Consider the following 12,689-nt stretch of genomic DNA (forward strand, 5'->3'; position numbering starts at 1 on the left):
AGGGTCGGCCGAGGAGCCCCGCGGCGGCGACCGCTGCGCCTGTTGCCCGCCGTCTGCGAGGTGTACAGCCGCCCGCCCGGGGCCCTTTTTGCAGGCTCGGTGCCCGGAGTGCGTCGGCGCCGCCCGCCCGGTCTTGGCACCGCCCGCGCGGCCGCGGCGGCGAGGGCCGGGTTCCAGATCCCCGACCCCCGCCAGGCCCGGCCCCATTTGTCCGCTATTTGGGCTCCATCTCTTCTGCATGTTTATGGTCGCCTGTCACATTCCCTGGCCTCTGGCTTTCCGCTGACAGTTTCCAAAGCACTTGGGCAAGAAGGATCTCGGGGCTGCCGTCCAACAGGTGGGGGCGCGGAGGGAAGCCACGGGCCTCAGGGACTCAGCTCAAGAAGCGGGGTGCTTGGTGCTTTTAACGCGCCAGCGGACATACGAGACTGCCCTTCGGGCTTAAGAGTTGGGATAAGGCTCTTGGCCGCCGCGGCCCTTGCTCCATCACCTGGGTGTCCGCTTTACTTGGGGCGGACCGTCCTTTGCAGCGCTGGCGTGTGGCTCGGCACCGGCCCCGAGCGCGGTGTGGAGACCACCTGCCACTGGTGTCGCGGAGGGGATGGGGAAGGGACCGGGACCTTTGTCACCTGCTTCCCACGTACTTGCTGCGCGCTCCAGTTAGGGGAACCGTGGCAAGTCCCTTTCCCGTTTGCCAACTTCAGAACTCACTTGTGCCTCTGTTGCCCTTTTGATTAACAAAAAGAAAAACTGTAATTCCTCCCCGAATAGTAAGCTGTCTAGGAACTTCTCTAGACCTGAATTTGAGAACCAGATGTGAAGGACCTGCACAGAGCAAAGTCGAGCTCGTGTTGAGCCACTAAAAGACCCTGAGGGTTTCTTGACACTAGTGCGTACCTGGTTGCAAACGGGCAGCAAGTTCAAAACTGTATGTTTGGGCAGCATGCTGAGGGCAGCCACCTGACAGCCTGCCCACAGGGCGGGAGCAGTGGCGAGGGACCCAGATGGACCGAGAGCCCCACAGCTGGGAGCTGACCCTCGGCCGCCCCTTGAAAAGAGGAACGGATAGCTTTGGAACATCCTCAGCCTTCATAAGACGGAACAGTTCACAGGATTTTGTTTCCAAACATTCCTCTCACCGTCCACCTCCTCCATGAGATTCTCTGTTTGGGTTATAATTGGTCAAAACTGAGCCTTAATCCGTCAAAAACAAATGCCCCGGTCAAATCTTCAGTGTCGTTTTGAAAAATCAAAAAGGCACCGAAAATGTTACGGCCTCTAACATTGCTTACAGCTCCAGTTATATAATTCTCTAATCTTTTATAGTGTAAAATCAACCCCATTCTGTTATTTATTGTTTGTTCAGAAGGAAGTAGGCTTTTATTGTTTGTTTATGTCAGTTCCCATTTACTGTCTTACCAAGTTTATTGGCTTATTGCCCCTGCCTTTAGCTCAACAGGATCTGGAAGGGAAAAAGACCTGCATTTCTGTTTCTTTAGGTATCCAGTTGTGGGAATGGATTTCTTTCATTTTCTGTGTCAGGTCGGTGGAAGGACATTGTGTTCCAAAGGCTGTGCCTGTCCTTTTAAATAGTTGGCAAAGAGAAAAAAGCAGCAGCCGGGTCCAGGCCAGGTGCTGAAGGTGTTGGGAGCGAGAGGAGCAGAGTGGAAATGGGAAAGCGGAGGGACTTGTGGTTTCTCGGCAGCTGGGCCTTCTCACTGGAGCTACATTACTTTATATGACACTTGGTGAAACAACACAATGAAACAAACCCATAACACAGTCAACATGACAAAAAGCATTTTTTAAAACAAGTCTTTCAGTTAACACAATTCCCTTGTATAGGTATTGATGATGAGAGCATCACATTGCTTATTGGATGTGAAGTGGTGTTTTCTTTTGAGTTAATTCAACCTATTACAAGTTACATTCAGGATCTAGGAAAGGTTCTTTTCAAATACAGTTGGCCATTGGTATCCACCAGTTCTGCATCCCCAGATTCAACCAACCTCAGACTGAAAATACTGAAAAAGAGAAATTTAGAAAAGTTAAATCCTAAATGACACAGTATTACAACAATTTACACAGCTTTTACATTGTATTAGGTATTATAAGTAATCTAGAGATGATTGAAAGTATAGAAGAGGGTGTGTGTAGGTTATATGCAAATACTACACCATTTTGTCCAAGGGACTTGAGCATCGTTGGATTTTGGTACCCCAGGGCGTCCTGGAACCGATTCCCAGTGAATAGTGAGGAGTGACCATACTCTAAATCTTCAAAATATTAGGTTACAAATAATCTTAAGGTGAGAAAGAGTTACACAGCATAGAAGAACCATCAGTTCTCTGAGGAAAATGAATAGCAGTTAAAATATAATGTTCTTTATATCAGTTGTAAAAAGAAAGATATGGCCTAGATTTATAATACTACCATTAGGAAACCGTAGAAATATTTCAAGAACATGATAAACCTCACCATTAAAAAGACATCAAATAATATTATGAGTTAAGTTATAAGATAAAAACAGGATTTAGATGACAATGAGCTATAGTAATTCAACTAAACATTAATTCAGCAAATAGTGAGTGGTGTGCTGTCAGCATGTCACTGTACTATCTTCTATTGAAAGAAATACTCCGTGGGTAGGAAATAGTGATGAAGGAGAATGAGAGTCTTAACATGTAAACAATAGAGAACAACAAATTAAATGAGTTAAAATTTTGTTAAATAAGGGATTTATATATTCAAAATTATATTTTACTATAGATGTATAATATGATTATATAAATTCAACTGAGAGTTTGTAAAATTACAACATGGATTCTTAATTAAGTGTATTCTTTTACCTTCTGCTTATAATATGTACCATGTGCTTTGAAAATAGCAAAGCACAAAATATTTTTCAAAATAATGAAAATTTGGTGAGTAGTATACACAATTTAAAAAAATAAATTGAATAACTTCATATTTTAGTAAAGATTTAATAATCATGATTTCATGACTAAACAAAATAACACTGAACTCATTGTGTATGAACCATGGATTCCACCTCCAGAAAATCATCTTATGAAGCTTATAAACTCTAGCCCTCAGTGTCTTTCACTGGTAAATGGGGCAATATCTATTCAATGTAGTAGCTGAAAAAAATGAAATCTCCCTTTTTCTTTCCCCTTCGTGGTAACTTTAAATGCTTCTTTTCATTTAGATTGAGCACGTTTTACTTTTCAACTACAAAGCAATTTATCTCTTGATAGCACTTCTAGTATATTGCCCCTAAAATATGTTTGAAATTAGTTTCATATGCTTTTCCTGAGTAAAAAAAACATGCAGTATTTTGATGACTTGAAAGAACACCGAAGGCTGTACTCTCTGACTCTCCAATTAGTCTTTCTGGTCTAAGGTAAGACATGTGACCTCTCTAGGCTTCATTTTCCCTGGCAGGGGAAGTTGTACTAAATGCCTCTTCCAAAATTTTGTGATAAAATCTTTGCAAACTCCTTTTCAGATTCTTGGACCCCTGGGTTAAAAATAGCTAGCTATGCCTACACTATGAATATTTGTAGAAAAGCATGGAATCCTGAATGAGAGAATGATTTGTAATGGGTTCTAAAATTCCAGTGCAGGGAATTCAAATGCAGTAACTTGACTGATAACACATCAAAGGCCTGTAAGTCTTTAATGAAACTTCTTTATAATTTATGCATTAGCTCTTCATCCCATTTGCATGGGAACTGCTGAGTTCTTGCAGACCTTTGCAGTCTCCACCCCAAGCCTCAGGGTTTCTGTGTTTTGAACCAGTTTCCCATATTGTACCCCGACCTATCAAGGTCCACGCACAGTGCTGTAAGGTGGCATTCAACTGAAATAGGATTCGAGATGATTACTGTTACATGCTTAATTTTGATTGTATAGATCCAGCCACTGAACAGTGCAATTTAAATTAATTCTATATTTCTCATTTGAAAATTTATTTCAGCAGTACATGACTAGTAGTTTCTCAACCATAAATGCCACGTGTCTTATTCACAAAATGTAATGCTGAATTTATTCACCATTTTGTCTTCAAAAAGAAAAGTAAGAGTTGCTGTTTTTACAAAACCAGAACAGCTTTGCAACTGATGTTCTAAAGAAATAAAATATATTGCTGAGCCCAGAGCAAGCCTTTGCAGTAAATTTATTTGAATCTCTGAGTTTTAGTAATAATATTGTCTATCTTTGGCAATCATTTTTGGACTGATACTCATTAGGTTTTATCCTGTCTGGGCTTTATTCCATGGATTTCTAAAGAACATCAACTCTTTGTTTCTGGAAGATGTAGCACAAATTGAATGATGTGCCTTTGATTCTAACGTAGCTGGTACAACTTAACTAAAACGGTCAAATAAGCAAAATCTTATTTCAAGAGGGATGTTTTATAAAAGGTATTCTATTCTAAAGATCTTAAAGTTCATTTTGTTTATGAAGTAAAACTCTGTGAACATAAATCCATGATTTATTGGCTAATAAGGACCTCTTCTTATACATGATCAGATGTAAGGCTTATTTTGTATTAGATTTTAAATTTCTGGAAAATTCCAAAATAGTGCTGAAAGGGACCATGGTGATGACTTAGCACGCTTTCCATTCCAGATTTCTCTCTGTGAGGAGAAAAAATAATGTTCATTTTTCATTATATCCATAAAAAATAGATGTGCCATGTTTAGAATGGTTTTAATCATTTAGTCAGTTAATTAACAAAAACCTATTTGCAGAATGAACTTTCCAGTAAATTTGTTGATAACTGTCAAAATCCCTTTTTTATAATTACAGCTAGCAAAGGCTTTAATTTTAGAATTCAAAACAGAGGAGGTATTATTTATCACTTAATTCATGTTATTAGCTCTTGGATTTGCCATTCAGAATTTTTTATTGCCCTGTTTTCATTATTCCCTGGTGGTGAGTAATTTATTTCTTCTTTTGGCCACTTACCAAATAGTAGTTGGTAATCAAAAGATTTTACATGATATTTAGGACAAATTTTTACTTTTTTCTAGGGTTTCTATTTGAACTTGCATGGATGAAGATTACTGAGTAATTTTCCTCTTGACTTTCATGCCCTTTAAGTTTTTCTGGGCTATAATCATGCATTCCTGCCCTTGTAATTAGCTTTCATTCTGCTCATTAATCAGGGTTTCCATTCTAATATATTTTCTATTTCTTTCTCCTTTTTGTTTCTGAGAGTTACAAGTGAATGGACTCTCTGAGTTTTATAAAGATCTATTATTTAAGTTTTACCTCTTTTTATGCAAACCTAAGGATTTGCCTCTCTCTCTTTGTCTTTATTGACAAAATGTATTGCAAATGCATAACACCTTTTCAGGTTCTCAAAATATCCCTCTTTTAGGGTTTCCACTTTCCAGGTTTTAGAAATTTGTTTATCTGAGTTCAAGGCCTCAAATTTTCAAATTGCTCTTTTATAGGCATCTGTTATATTCTCATTTTTTTCAATATTTTAAGTTTGTATTTATACATAAAATCCTTCTATAGTTTCTGACATTTTCTAATTTAGTATCAATGTCAAATAATGAACAACTTTTACCTCTTATCTCCTATGTGGATGCTTAATAAATTCTGTAACTTGGGTGTACAGTTTCATGGAGGAGAACAGTGCTATGGCAAATTTTTCAAAATAGCAATGAAAAGAAAACATGTATTGTGACTGTAGCAAGCATTATCATCTTGGCACAGTTTTATCCCCCTAATAATGCTTTGCCTAAGCTAATGCTAACAGTGATTCACAATTCCCTAAGCATATGCCCACTGGTGACAGATACAAGCTGGAGTTAAAAATCTGGCATATATAATTCATATATAAATATTTAATTACTAAGAAAACTAAAATTAAATCAGATGCTGATGGTTATGAATTATCTCTTAACTTGCATTCTGACCTTTCATTCATCATATACTTAGTTGTGTTAATAACACCAATTATACAATATAAATTCAAATTCATTTCTAGTACTGCAAATTGTTTTTTAATATTCAATTTTACCATTATGGTGCTGGAATTTGTGACCTGACATGGTTAGTTAGATATCCTTTTTCTAAACAATATCGTTTCATGAAGTTTGATTTTATTTTTACAGGCTTGATACACTCTTTCAGTTTCTAGTTTATCCCAGTGTAGACAATAAAATCTCATATTAAGTAATTAAAATCAATCTCATATTAAGAAAATAAAGATACAAAAATAAGCTGATTCCATTGATTTTGGGCAACTAAATGTCCGCTCTAAATTTTCTGCCATTTGTTTTCCTTTAGCATATTAATAATGTTCCATAGAGAAAGCCTAATTGGTATGATACTTATGGACAGTGTCCTGTTTTATGGATGGTGTAACTGGCTTCTCCAAATAGTTTTCTTTGTATTAAGGGTATATATATATATATATATATATATATATATATATATTAATAACACATCAGCAAAGATTTTTCTTCTGAATCTGTATTTTTTTAAACTAAATTTTCAGATAGGCAGTGTCATTCATCCTCCAGGGAGCTATATAAACACATAGATGGATTCACTCATGCAAACATTTGCTTCTGGCTCACGGATGGTTTTCTCAAAACAATCTTTTTTTTTTTTTTGCTTCTGTGCCAAAGTGGGTAAAATATTTGTTTGAGATTAGACCACAGAATTTAATTTCAAATGATCGCAATAGACTAGAAAAAGTCTTCACATAGAGAGACTGCAGAGTAAAATGGAGAAAGCCAGAAACTTGGGTCAGGAGGCCTGGGTTGGGATTATGTGCTGCCACTGACTCGTCATGAAACCTGTGATGAGCTCTGGGCCTTAGTTTCCTGATCCATGTAGCACACAGTGGGCTAGATTGTCTCCCAGTTTCCTTTCATTTCTAGAATTACGAGATTTTGGGTACTTCTTGGGTTATTTTAGGCTGAAGGTAAATGTTGGCTTGGCATAAGCTTGTAATATTATTTTTCTTCTGATGAACTCAAGTACTCTATTCTCAATTATAACATTTATCTTACATTTCTTACCTTCAATCAACAGGCTTTAGTTTTCTTCTCTGTCAAACATTTCTCAAATTTTTTTTTTATGTGCCAGGTACTGTACAAAGCCCTAGAGTACCAAAGATAAATGAGATGTGTTTCCTGTCCACAGTAATTACATTGCAGTGTGATAAGTGTGGCACTGGAGGGATGGATGGAGTGCCTGGGTAGTCCAAAGGAGAGGCTGATTCTCTGCCTTGGGGGAGCCAGGACAGCTTCGAAGGAAGTGGCATTTGAATGGGGCTTGGAAGATGTGTTTGCCAGGTGGAAAATGGGACCGACGGGGGTACCTGAAGGGACTTCTAGGCAGATGCAGGAGTGGGGGTAGAGTGAGACAGGTAGGAAGAGGGCACAGTGCTTGCGTGGGACTTCATGATTGAGGTCCAGTTTCCAGGGCTAACTCATAGGAAGCCAGGGGCGGGTAAGGCAGGCTACTGACGAGACAGAAGAATGGGCAAGAATGGTGAGGAGGTGGAACGAGGAGTTAGGGAGGAAACGGCTGCTAACACTACCTCTGAGCCTTCCTCACAAGTTAAAGAGTAATTTATAGTTTTTTTTGAGCCTCGTACATAGAGATTTGCTTGCCCAAACAGTCGGATTAGAACGATGAGAACATTAGTCTGTGTTTGTTGAGCATTTACTGTGTATTAAGTCTTATTCTCAATGTTTAAGTCCAATATCTAGTCAAGAACTTCCACCAACATCTTTTTTCCTGAAAATGTATCTCAGTATAACATTTGTAGAACAAACATTTTTTTTAAATGTGTTTTGTTTAGCTATATGAAAAAGCCTTTAAGACAAAGGATTAGGTTTCTGACAGGGAATCAGAGATACGTTTTGATGCTCGGCAACATATTCTTCACATATAAAATATCGCATTTCACCTCAAAAGCCCAAATCAAACCATTTCAAGGATAAATGGTCAAGGGTAAATGGGATAATGGCTTGGAAGGTGCTTTTTGTAAGCTTTAGATTATTTTGAGTAATTACAAATATCAGAAATAATACACTATTAAAATTTACGTCCGAGTCTCAGTCCTCTACCCTCACAATTATGGGGTTGGGTAAGAGCTGTATGTCAACTTGGAATCAGACTCTGTTTTGAGCCATTTCATTCAGACACATTGTTTTTATGTAAGTGCTTTCGCTTTGGCAGTCAGCATACAATTTTAATTAGCACTTGGAGTGCAGCAGAATAGCTTGATGAGGTACAAGACATGAAGAAATACATTCATAGCAGCCCGCCTAAGGACCCTGGCAGCATCCAAGAAAGACACTTTCAGCATAATGCTTGGTGCTTCTGAGAAATATCTTCACTTACACACTTAATCCCCTTAGGGTTTAGAAATGTCAAAATATTGGCATTAGCAGCTTCATCATCTATATTACACTCAGAATATTAATTTCTGAGTTTATTCTGATGCAGCAACTGATGTATAAGAAAACTAAAATCATTTTCTACATCTGCCCTGGACTGGCTTCCCAGCTTCGCCAGTCAGGCTCCTACTCATCATTTAAACCCTAGTTCTAGTACCCTCCTCACCATCTTCCCCAACCCGTTTCCATATGGCCATTCTCTTTTCTGTATGTACCCCTTGTCCGTGCACCTACAACTGCATGACAACACTGTGTTGTAATTCTTTTTTTAATGCATTATCTTCCCCCTTTGACTCCCAATGCCATATTTGTAGAAACTGTGTCCCCATATGTGTTTTGGTTGCATCCAGTTAAGAGGCACTGAGTGGTGCAATAGAAAAAACATGTACTTTATAGTTAAACTTCTATGAGTTAAATCCTAACTGCTACTTACTTGCTGTGGGAACTTAAACACATTACTTAACTTTTTAAAAGATAGTAATGCCTGCTGTGCAGAATTGTTGTGAAGATTGAATAAGATCCTTCCATCAGTTTAACAAAAACATAGGTTCTATGACACGAGCTGCTTGGTGCTTGGTACTAAGAACATAATGGGGAATAAGGCATGATCCTGTCCTGAGAACTTTATAATTTAGTGGGAGAGACAGACAAGAAAACAGACCTTTGCAGTATAATTCTCCAAGGGGTTGGAATTCACTAGCACAAGAGCTGTAGGGGTCAGTGTGAAGGCATCAGGATTTGGGGTAGAAAGGGAAGTATGTGCAATGCCTTTGAGCCAGAGGGAGGATAGTAAGCCAAGACACAGAGAGAGGCATAATATAGCCGTGGCCGTGGGGCCCGGCTGGAGATGTCAACACCACAGGGAACCTGTGAAGAGTATGTGATCTGTTTGTGTTTCAGAAACATCTCCTCCATTGGCAGCCTGTGGAGTGATTTGAGATGGTCAAGGGAACCAGGAGGACCAGTTAAGAGGATGTTGCCTAAATGTGATGATGGCCTCCATGGCAGGAGTTACAATGAGAATGGGGTGACGAGAACATATTGAGAGATTCTCAGGAGGCAGGAAAAGCAGGATATGATCAGATGTGATGGGGGTGGCGGGAAGTGGTAAGCAAGGAAGAGGAAACACAAGAGAAGTGGTTTGGGGTGTCGGTGGAGAATAGAAAGGCAGTCCAGTTTGGAAACTGTGGGGTATGAAGTGCCCATGGAGAGTGCAGGACATTTCGACTTCATCATTTTGAGTTCTTGTATATTTTGGCCCTGTCTGGGTTTTTTTTCATGAATATAAATATTTCCATAAGGATGATATCAACACTGATGAATTTTGTGGCAAATATTTATTCTGGGGTGAACTCCATTAAGTCAATTTAATTCTTTGATCCATTTTTTATATGGTACATTTAAACTGTTTCCAATTGTTTCCATTTTCATTTTAATTTACCAACATTGTTTTCATCAGGATAAAACCTTTGTCGTGTACATTTTACAAGGAAGACTGGATTTTTCCACTTAAGGTTCTTCATCTTTGTTAAATGTTTACAGATTATAGCTTTTACCATGGTAAGTTTTCTTTTAGATCCACTCTTTTTGCCATGTCATATTTACCGTGTCAAGTTTTGCACATATAATCTTTTACCAAGTTTTTCTATTTTTCATTAATGTGTAAGCAATAATAATTTTTACTGTTTGCTGCTCTTGTTATTGTCAGCACTAGTTTACTTTTTTGTTTTTACCAAGCCTAATATTTTCCTGAAACGCATTTTGCAGTTTTAAATTTGCCAATGATATATAACTCTCAACTCAACTTTTCATCTGTAACAAATTTTACTATGTATTATTTTGGCCCCTGTTGATTTCATTTTGGTCCTTAAGATCAAACTACCTCAGACTGACAGACTCAAAATGGCATTATTCAGCCTATGGGTGGCCAAGGAGAGAGGCCCAGGAAACAGTGTATGTACGTAGGTCTGGTGATTAGGAGAGAAACCTGGGGTCAAATATAAATTTAGGAGTCATTTGCATCTGGCGTTGAGGCCAAGGGAATGGGTGGCATCTCGTAATAGGATGTATAGCAGGCGAGAAGAGCACCCAGGCAAACTAGAAGGAGCACCGACATTCCAGAAAGGAATGGCCAAAGCAGGAGGAGTCCATGAAAGAGAGGCAGGAGGTGGAAGAACCCCACAAGCAGGCATTATCATGGAGTCAAGTCAAGGCAGCGGAATGGCCAACGATGGCGGATGCTGCAGAGGGCACACAAGGTCCTACTAAAACGTGTTCTTTAGATTTAGCAGCAACGATACCACGACTGTCCTCAGTGAGAGCCATCCTATGAGTGGAGAAAGAAAAATCCAGCTGGGAGTATTCACAAGAGGGAGAAGGAAGTGAGTGGGGACAATTGTGCAGCCAACATTGGCCGTAGGAAGGGGAGCTTGTTTGCGTATTTGTCCGCTGGTTTGTTTCTTTTTAATAGGAGAGATGTGAGCGTGGTTAAGCGCTGACAGGGCGGAGGGAGAGGATGAACATACAGGAAAGCTGGAATGGGATCCCAGAAAGCATATTAGGCCCCAGTCCTTTCCTGGGGGTGGGAGCTGACATCAGTCTTGCTGCCTAAAGTTCCATATCCAGTGATCATCAGCCACCACGTGCCCCACAAGATAGACCCATAATAAATCAGCCCATCCAATTGGGCTTCTACTTTTGTGTCCCAAGTAATCCTCTGATTCTTTCTGGACTTAGAGTTCTACCCTGAACCATCACTGTTTGCTCAACACTTAAAAAAATCCTCAGCAAAGGGGATTTTATCTATTGTCCCTAAGCCCACAATACTGTCACCTGCCCTAACCCTTAAACATTACTGTTGTTGAAAATGGCCTGCTGTCACGTGTCACCCACGACGTTAGATGTACTTTGATACCTTCACTCTCCATCTGTTAGCAGGGCGTTACCACATCCACTTGGATCTATCACTCATAGGTCAGATCAAAGAAAAAAACAGAACTCTGCTATGACCCCGCCCATTCTTCCATCTGTCCTGAGGCTGCACAACTTACAGCAAAAACTTGGGTTGCCTCACAAATAACGGGACAATAGCTATCACACATCATTTATCCATCCATTGAGCTCCTACCTAGCCAGCCTGCCAGCCAGCCAGCCATCTCCTCACTTCCTGTTTGTTGGGCAGGTACTAGCACCAGGCACTGTGATAATCGGCAGTACAAACACAAAGAGGCTCTATCCCAGCCCCCTTGGAGCTCCGGCAGGTGAGTTGTTATTGCAGTGCTGTGTGAAGGTGGGCAAGGGAAGGAACCAGTCCATCTAGGTAAGCAGGGACTGGTAGGTTGCCTTAAGTTTTTTTTTTTTGTTTTTTTTTTGTAGATTCTATAACAATCTTATGAGGCCAATTGAACGTATGAAATGCACTCTTCTTATCCTAATGTAATCATTTCACCTGCCAGTTCACACAGCTCCAAAGGTGAACTTTGTTTTATGAAGCTGGTTTGGTTCCAGGACAGCAATTACTTTAAGAAAACCTGTCTCTTTATCTAGCAACCAAGAGCAAGCAGCTACTGTGTCTCCAGGACATTGAAGAATGGACAGTCTCTTTGTATTCCTTTACATTTTTAGCTAGCATCCCCTTCCACCCGGTCCATGTTCTGACTCTTGGATTTGTTTTTTTTTTTTCCTTTAGGACAAAGTGCAGGACAATCCTGTTGGCTGTTCTGGAGTTGAGCACGATCTTTTGACCTCTGTGGAACTGAGTTCTGGGCTCGTGAATGAAATATAGGCGAACCAGGCACTCATGATCCGCATCTTCGCCTGACAAGTTCTCCAGTCTCTGTCCTTCTTTGCTTTCCTGTTTTCTGATCCCACCAATGTGCTGCTGCTTCTGGGTCCCAGCAGTGGCACCCAGAGTGGATAGGACAGGTGATTTCATTTTTTAAGATTTTGTAACGTTTTTGTGATTCCAGAGTCCAGAGGCACTCTGCTGTTTCTTCCTGCTCTAAGCCGTGATTCCCCTTGGGGTCTAAGTGTATCTAATTAGGTTGAGAAAGAATCGGAGATAAATTTCACACACATACACATCCAAATGGAAGTGCGTAGTAAATACCATGATCTGTAAATGCACGTCATGCTAACTTTAGGCTCACACTATGGTAGGTTGTTGGGGAAAGGAAAGGAAAGGGGCCGTCCTTCTTCCCATGCGCGCTCTCTCTCTCTCTCTCTCTCTCTCTCTCTCTCTCTCTCTCTCTCTCT

The sequence above is a fragment of the Hipposideros armiger genome, unplaced genomic scaffold, assembly GCF_001890085.2.
Source record: "Hipposideros armiger isolate ML-2016 unplaced genomic scaffold, ASM189008v1 scaffold_616, whole genome shotgun sequence".
NCBI lineage: Eukaryota > Metazoa > Chordata > Mammalia > Chiroptera > Hipposideridae > Hipposideros > Hipposideros armiger.